Source organism: Triticum aestivum, chromosome 4D (assembly GCF_018294505.1).
Source record: "Triticum aestivum cultivar Chinese Spring chromosome 4D, IWGSC CS RefSeq v2.1, whole genome shotgun sequence".
In the NCBI taxonomy this organism is placed as follows: Eukaryota; Viridiplantae; Streptophyta; class Magnoliopsida; order Poales; family Poaceae; genus Triticum; species Triticum aestivum.
Genome location: NC_057805.1, coordinates 299,506,037 through 299,515,652, shown reverse-complemented (window position 1 = coordinate 299,515,652; position 9,616 = coordinate 299,506,037).

The window sequence follows — 9,616 nt, the reverse complement described above, 5'->3', positions numbered from 1 at the left end:
CAGAGCTGATCCATATAATGCAATATTCGGGACGCTGAACTATTCCCTAGAAGTGTTCGGACTTTTTAAAATATACGTGGCCGAATAGAGCCCCCGACATTTAGGCCGGGCCAAAGTATATCTGGCAATCTGAAGCAAGGAGGGAATACAGATGGTAAAATAAACCAATACCGAACAAGGGCGATAAACTGTTTCCTTTATACTCTGATTAATACGTTAAGACGTGCTATTACAGATAATGCCATAAACGTCAAGGCTATTTTACATGCCGAGAATTTGTGCACAAGGGGAAGCTTTATACAGTGCCGAAAAGAAAAGGTAGTCTTGAAGATCCCATTGATGCCCTGCCGCACGTCTGCACCGTTTCTCCTTGGTAGAAAATCCTTTGAGAGGAGGAGTCAACAGTCGTTTATACAAAAGGGGCCCGGAAAGAGCCCTTGCACGACCATGGGATAGCTAGGTTTTAATGAACCTGTAGTATGGGGGAGAAAAGATCAAAGAAGAAAAGTTAGGGTCAAATAGGGTCAAGCCGCAATATAGACCTTGTCCGCAGTGTGCCTCCGTCGTTGCCCAAGGTATTTTGAGTGTGTAATTATGCACACGCGGTACATATGCCGTGATTGTGTGGGGCGATCGGCGGAGGCGAAACTGCTAGTCTAGCTCTGGATCCACCGAGCTGTCCTTCTGCAGAGTAGGTCGGACTCGCTTAGCAGTGTCCGCGGTCTTGATGGCCGATGAAGTGTTCGGCTTGATGAGGCCGCTCTGCACCTCGGCTGGGAGGGTCGCGGGGTGCTCCTCAGTACGGAGGGAGCGCTCCATGTTTCCATTAACTGTGATAACGCCACGTGGTCCGGGCATTTTGACCTTTAAGTAAGCATAGTGCGGGACTGCGTTGAAACGGGCGAAGGCAGTCCGTCCGAGCAGTGTGTGATAACCACTCTGAAAAGGGACAATGTTGAAGATCAAGTCTTCACTTCGGAAGTTACCTGGTGAACGGAAGACTACTTCCAATGTTAATGAACCCGTGCAGCGGGCCTCTACGCCGGGTATCACCCCTTTAAAGGTGGTGTTACTAGGCTTGATTCTTGACGGGTCAATACCCATTTCACGAACAATGTCTTGATAGATCAGGTTAAGACTGTTGCCGCCGTCCATAAGGACTCGAGTGAGATGGTATCCATCAATGATTGGATCAAGGACCAGGGCTGCCGAACCGCCATGACGTATACTGGTCGGGTGGTCCCTACGATCGAAGGTGATCGGACAAGCCGACCATGGGTTGAATTTTGGGGCGACAGGCTCTACGGCGTAGACGTCCCTTAGTGCGCGCTTGCGCTCCCTTTTGGGGATATGCGTGACATATATCATATTCACTGTTTTCACCTCAGGGGAAAATTTCATGTCCCCCTGTGTTCGGTTGGCGGGGTGATGTCTACTACACAACCTTCTTCTTGTAGACGTTGTTGGGCCTCCAAGTGCAGAGGTTTGTAGGACAGTAGCAAATTTCCCTCAAGTGGATGACCTAAGGTTTATCAATCCGTGGGAGGCGTAGGATGAAGATGGTCTCTCTCAAACAACCCAGCAACCAAATAACAAAGAGTCTCTTGTGTCCCCAACACACCCAATACAATGGTAAATTGTATAGGTGCACTAGTTCGGCGAAGAGATGGTGATACAAGTGCAATATGGATGGTAGATAAAGGTTTTTGTAATCTGAAAATATAAAAACAGTAAGGTAACTAATGGTAAAAGTGAGCACAAATGGTATTGCAATGTGTTGAAACAAGGCCTAGGGTTCGTACTTTCACTAGTGCAAGTTCTCTCAACAATAATAACATAATTGGATCATATAACTATCCCTCAACATGCAACAAAGAGTTACTCCAAAGTCACTAATAGCGGAGAACAAACGAAGAGATTATTGTAGGGTACGAAACCACCTCAAAGTTATCCTTTCTGATCGATCTATTCAAGAGTCCGTAGTAAAATAACACGAAGCTATTCTTTCCGTTCGATCTATCATAGAGTTCGTACTAGAATAACACCTTAAGACACAAATCATCCAAAACCCTAATGTCACCTAGATACTCCAATGTCACCTCAAGTATCCGTGGGTATCATTATACGATATGCATCACACAATCTCAGATTCATCTATTCAACCAACACAAAGTACTTCAAAGAGTGCCCCAAAGTTTCTACCAGAGAGTCAAGACGAAAACATGTGCCAACCCCTATGCATAAGTTCACAAGGTCACTGAACCCGCAAGTTGATCACCAAAACATACATCAAGTAGATCACGTGAATATCCCATTGTCACCACAGATAAGCACATGCAAGACATACATCAAGTGTTATAAAATCCTTAAAGACTCAATCTGATAAGATAACTTCAAAGGGAAAACTCAATCCATTACAAGAGAGTAGAGGGGGAGAAACATCATAAGATCCAACTAGAATAGCAAAGCTCGCGATACATCAAGATCATGCCAAATCAAGAACACGAGAGAGAGATATCAAACACATAGCTACTGGTACATACCCTCAGCCCCGAGGGTGAACTACTCCCTCCTCGTCATGGAGAGCGCCGGGATGATGAAGATGGCCACCGGTGAGGGATCCCCCCTCCGGCAGGGTGCCGGAACAGGGTCCCGATTGGTTTTTGGTGGCTATAGAGGCTTGCGGCAGCGGAACTCCTGATCTAGGTTATGTTCTGGAGGTTTCAGTATTTATAGGAATTTTTGGCGTCGGGAACAAGTCAGGGGGGTCTCCGGGCTATCCACGAGGTAGGGAGGCGCGCCCATCCCCCACCCTCGTGGGCAGCCCGATACTCTTCTGGCCCAACTCTTTTACTCCATGGCCTTCTTCTGGTCCAAAAATAAGCTCCGTCAAGTTTCAGGTCAATTGGACTCCGTTTGGTTTTCCTTTTCTGCAATACTCAAAACAAGGGGAAAACATAAATTGGCACTGGGCTCTAGGTTAATAGGTTAGTCCCAAAAATCATATAAAATAGCATATAAATGCATATAAAACATCCTAGATGGATAATATAATAGCATGGAACAATCAAAAATTATAGATACGTTGGAGGCGTATCACGGGGCTCATCATCGTCCTGGCTTGGCGGCCCTTTCCCCTTATGTTCGGTATTTAACTTTGATGTCTACAACACAACTTTATTCTTGTATACTCGTGTTGGGCCTCCAAGCGCAGAGTTTTGTAGGACAATGGCAATTTTCCCTCAACTGGATGACCTAAGGTTTATCAATCCGTGGGAGGTGTAGGATGAAGATGGTCTCTCTCAAACAACCCTGCAACCAAATACAAGAAATCTCTTGTGTCCCCAACACACCCAATACAATGGAAAATTGTATAGGTGCACTAGTTCAGCGAAGAGATGGTGATAAAAGTGTAATATCGATGGTAGAAATATATTTTTTAATCTTAATAAATAAAAACAGCAAGGTAGCAAATAGTAAACGGGCACAAAAACGATATTGCAATGCTTGAAAATGAGGCCTAGGGTCCGTACTTTCACTAGTGCAACCTCTCAACAATGCTAATATAATTGGATCATATAACCACCCCTCAAAGTGCGATGAAGAATCACTCCAAAGTTCCTATCTAGCGGAGAACACAAGAATAAATTGTTTGTAGGGTATGAAACCACCTCAAAGCTATTCTTTCTATTCGATCTATTCAAGAGTTCGTACTAAAATAACACAAAGCTATTCTTTCCGTTCGATCTATCTTAGAGTTCGTACTAAAATAACACCAATGCAAATCCATATTCATAATACTCAATCCAACACAAAGAACTTCAAAGAGTACCCCACGATTTCTACCGGAGAAACAAAGACAAGAACATGCATCAACCCCTATACATAGATTACCCCAATGTCACCTCAGGAATCTGCGAGTTGAGTGCCAAAACACGTATCAAGTGAATCAATATGATACCCCATTGTCACCATGAGTATTCATATATAAGACATATATCAAGTGTTCTCAAATCCATAAAAGTATTCAATCCGATAACAACGAAATCTCAAAGGGAAAAACTCAATTCATCACAACAAGATAGAGAGGGCAAAACACCATATGATCCAACAATATTAACAAAGCCCGCGATACATCAAGATCGTGACATCTCAAGAACACGAGAGAGAGAGATTAAACACATAGCTACTGGTACAAACCCTCAGCCCCGAGGGTGGACTACTCCCTCCTCATCGTGGTGGCCGCCGGGATGATGAAGATGGCCACCGGTGATGATTCCCCCCCTCCGGCAGGGTGCCGGAACGGGGTCTAGATTGGTTTCTCATGGCTACAGATCCTTGCGGCGGCGGAACTTCTGATCTAGGTTAACCCCGAGGGTTTTTGGAATATTTGTGAATTTATAGGGTAAATAGGGGGTGCGGGAGGCCACCGAGGTGGGCACAACCCACCTGGCCGCGACCTCGTGGGTTGTGCCCCCCTCGGGGCACCCCCAGGTGCTTCTCTGGCCCATCGGGAGTCTTCTGGTCCATAAAAAATCCACAAAAATTTTCGTGGTGTTTGGACTCCGTTTGATATAGATTTCATGCGATGTAAAAAACAAGCAAAAAACAACAACTGGCACTGGGCACTGGGTCAATAGGTTAGTCCCAAAAAATGATATAAAGTTGTTATAAAATGATTGTAAAACATCCAAGAATGATACAATAATAACATGAATACTTGATAAATTATAGATACGTTGATGTACCAAACTTACCGGCCTGTTTAAAGACCCAACAGTTTCTGTTGGAATGATTTGCAGGCTTGTCGAGGGTGCCATGGATATGACAAGGCCGGTCGAGTATTTTTTCCATGCTAGATGGACCGTCCCTATTTCCTTTGAATGGCTTCTTCCGCTGACCGAGTTTAGAGCCACTGAATCCGGCATTGACCGATGTATCTTTAGTTTCTTCATTGTTGTTCCGACGCTTATGTTTGTTATGTTGTGGCCTTCCGTTGCCATCCCTGGCTTTGGAGGTGCCAGGGTCACTGGTACTATTACTTCTACAAGCTAACCAACTATCTTCTCCCGTGCAGAAGCGGGTCATGAGTGCGGTAAGAGCTGTGATACGTCTCCAACGTATCTATAATTTTTGATTGTCCCATGCTATATTATATTCTGTTTTGGACATTAATGGGCTTTATTATACACTTTTATATTATTTTTGGGACTAACCTATTAACCGGAGGCCCAGTCGAGAATTGCAGTTTTTTTGCCTATTTCAGAGTTCCGCAGAAAAAGAATATCAAACGGAGTCCAAACGGAATGAAACCTTCGGGAACGTGATTTTTGGAACGAACATGATCCAGAGGAGTTGGACCCTACGTCAAGACATCAACCAGGAGGGCACGAGGTAGGGGGACGCGCCTACCCCCCTGGGCGCGCCCTCCACCCTCGTGGGCCCCATGTTGCTCCACCGACGTACTTCTTCCTCCTATATATACCTACGTACCCCCAAACTACCAGATACGGAGCCAAAAACCTAATTCCACCGCCGCAACCTTCTGTACCCGTGAGATCCCATCTTGGGGCCTTTTCCGCAGCTCCTCCGGAGGGGGTATCGATCACGGAGGGCTTCTACATCAACACCATAGCCTCTCCGATGATGTGTGAGTAGTTTACCTCAGACCTTCGGGTCCATAGTTATTAGCTAGATGGCTTCTTCTCTCTTTTTGGATCTCAATACAATGTTCTCCCCCTCTCTTGTGGAGATCTATTCAATGTAATCTTCTTTTGCGGTGTGTTTGTTGAGACCGATGAATTGTGGGTTTATGATCAAGTTTATCTATGAACAATATTTGAATCTTCTCTGAATTCTTTTATGTATGATTGGTTATCTTTGCAAGTCTCTTCGAATTATCAGTTTGGTTTGGCCTACTAGATTGATCTTTCTTGCAATGGGAGAAGTGCTTAGCTTTGGGTTCAATCTTGCGGTGTCCTTTCCCAGTGACAGTAGGGGCAGCAAGGCACGTATTGTATTGTTGCCATCGAGGATAACAAGATGGGGTTTATATCATATTGCATGAGTTTATCCCTCTACATCATGTCATCTTACTTAAAGCGTTACTCTGTTCTTATGAACTTAATACTCTATATGCATGCTAGATAGCGGTCGATGTGTGGAGTAATAGTAGTAGATGCAGGCAGGAGTCGGTCTACTTGTCTCGGACGTGATGCCTATATACATGATCATACCTAGATATTCTCATAACTATGCTCAATTCTGTCAATTGCTCAACAGTAATTTGTTCACCCACCGTAATACTTATGCTCTCGAGAGAAACCACTAGTGAAACCTATGGCCCCCGGGTCTATCTTCCATCATATTAATCTTCCAACACTTAGCTATTTTTATTGCCTTTTATTTTACTTTGCATCTTTATCATAAAAATACCAAAAATATTATCTTATCATATCTATCATATCTCACTCTCGTAAGTGACCGTGAAGGGATTGGCAACCCGTTTATTGCGTTGGTTGCGAGGATTTATTTGTTTGTGTAGGTGGGAGGGACTCGTGTGTGGTATCCTACTGGATTGATACCTTGGTTCTCAAAAACTGAGGGAAATACTTACGCTGCTTTACTGCATCACCCTTTCCTCTTCAAGGGAAAACCAACGCAGTGCTCAAGAGGTAGCAAGAAGGATTTCTGGCGCTATTGCCGGGGAGTCTACGCAAAAGTCAACATACCAAGTACCCATCACAAACCCTTATCTCCCGCATTACATTATTTGCCATTTGCCTCTCGTTTTCCTCTCCCCCACTTCACCCTTGCCGTTTTATTCGCCCTCTCTTTTTCGTTCGCCTCTTTTTTGCTCGCTTCTTGTTTGCTCATGTGTTGGACTGCTTGCTTGTCACGATGGCTCAAGATAATACTAAATTATGTGACTTTACCAATACCAACAACAATGATTTTCTTAGCACTCCGATTGCTCCTCTTACCGATACTGAATCTTGTGAAATTAATGCTGCTTTGTTGAATCTTGTCATGAAAGATCAATTCGCCGGCCTTCCTAGTGAAGATGACGCTACCCATCTAAATAGCTTCGTTGATTTGTGTGATATGCAAAAGAAGAAAGATGTGGAAAATGATATTGTTGAATTGAAGCTATTTCGTTTTTCGCTTAGAGATCATGCTAAGGCTTGGTTCTCGTCTTTGCCTAAAAATAGTATTGATTCTTGGAATAAGTGCAAAGATGCTTTTATCACTAAGTATTTTCCTCCCGCTAAGATCATCTCTCTTAGAAATGATATTATAAATTTTAAGCAACTTGATCATGAACATGTTGCACAAGCTTGGGAGAGGATGAAATTAATGATACGTAATTGTCTTACACATGGTTTGAATTTGTGGATGATCATACAAAAATTTTATGCCGGATTGAATTTTGCTTCTAGAAATCTTTTAGATTCGGCCACGGGAGGCACTTTTATGGAAATCACTTTAGGAGAAGCTACTAAACTCCTAGATAATATTATGGTTAATTATTCTCAATGGCACACTGAAATATCTACTAATAAAAAAGTGCATGCGATAGAAGAAATTAATGTCTTGAGTGGAAAGATGGATGGACTTATGAAATTATTTGCTAGTAAAAAAATTTCTACTGATCCTAATGATATGCCTTTGTCTACTTTGATTGAGAATAATAATGAATCTATGGATGTGAATTTTGTTGGTAGGAATAATTTTGGTAACAACGCGTATAGAGGAAACTTTAATCCCGGGCCATACCCTAGTAACTCCTCCAATAATTATGGTAATTCCTACAACAATTCTTATGGAAATTTTAATAAGATGCCTTCTGAATTTGAGACTAGTGTTAAAGAATTTATGAATTCACTAAAGAATTTCAATGCTTTGCTTGAAGAAAAATTGCTTAAAGTTGATGAATTGGCTAGGAACGTTGATAGAATTTCTCTTGATGTTGATTCTTTGAAACTTAGATCTATTCCACCTAAGCATGATATCAATGAGTCTCTCAAATCCATGAGAATTTCCATTGATGAGTGCAAAGAAAGAACCGCTAGGATGCGTGCTAAGAAAGATTGCTTTGTGAAAGCGTGTTCTTCTAATTTCTATGAAAATAAAGATGAAGATCTAAAAGTTATTGATGTGTCCCCTATTAAATCTTTGTTTTGCAATATGAATCTTGATAATGATGGGACTGAATATGATCCACCTTTACCTAGAAGGCGTTCCAAAAATTCGGAGTTTTAGATCTTGATGCAAAAATTGGTAAAAGTGGGATTGAAGAGATCAAAACTCTAGATATTAATGAACCCACTATTTTGGATTTCAAGGAATTTAATTATGATAATTGCTCTTTGATAGATTGTATTTCCTTGTTGCAATCCGTGCTAAATTCTCCACATGCTTATAGTCAACATAAAGCTTTCACTAAACATATCGTTGATGCTTTGATGCAATCTTATGAAGAAAAACTTGAGTTGGAAGTTTCTATCCCTAAGAAACTTTATGATGAGTGGGAACCTACTATTAAAATTTAAATTAAAATTAAAGATCATGAATGCTATGCTTTGTGTGATTTGGGTGCTAGTGTTTCCACGATTCCAAAAAATTTGTGTGATTTGCTAGGTTTCCGTGATTTTGATGATTGCTCTCTAAATTTGCACCTTGCGGATTCCACCATTAAGAAACATATGGGAAGAATTAATGATGTTCTTATTATTGCAAATAGGAATTATGTGCCCGTAGATTTTATTGTTCTTGATATAGATTGCAATCCTTCATGTCCTATTATTCTTAGTAGACCTTTCCTTAGAACGATTGGTGCAATTATTGATATGAAGGAAGGGAATATTAGATTCCTATTTCCGTTAAGGAAAGGCATGAAACACTTCCCTGGAAAGAAAATAAAATTACCTTATTAATCTATTATGAGAGCCACTTATGGATTGCCTACCAAAGATGGCAATACCTAGATCTATCCTTGCTTTTATGCCTAGCTAGGGGCGTTAAACGATAGCGCTTGTTGGGAGGTAACCCAATTTATTTTTAGTTTTTTGCTTTTTGCTTCTGTTTAGGAATAAATTTTTGATATAGCCTCTGGTTAGATGTGTTTTTATGTTTTAGTTAGTGTTTGTGCCAAGTTAAACCTATAGGATCTTCTTGGATGATAGTTATTTGATCTTGCTGAAAATTCCAGAAACTTTCTGTTCACGAAAATCATTGTTAAAAATCACCAGAACGTGATAAAATATTGATTCCAATTGCTTCTGATCAATAAAAAAAATTAGGTCGTCCTATTTTGTCTGAATTTTTGGAGTTACAGAAGTTTGCGTTTGATACAAATTACTACAGACTGTTCTATTTTGACATATTCTGTTTTTCATGTGTTGTTTGCTTATTTTGATGAATCTATGGCAAGTAAAATAGTTTACAAAGCATAGAGAAGTTGGAATACAGTAGGTTTAACACCAATATAAATAAAGAATGATTTCATTACAGTACCTTGAAGTGGTTTTTTGTTTTCTTTCGCTAACGGAGCTCACGAGATTTTCTGTTAAGTTTTGTGTTGTGAAGTTTTCAAGTTTTGGGTAAAAGATTTGAT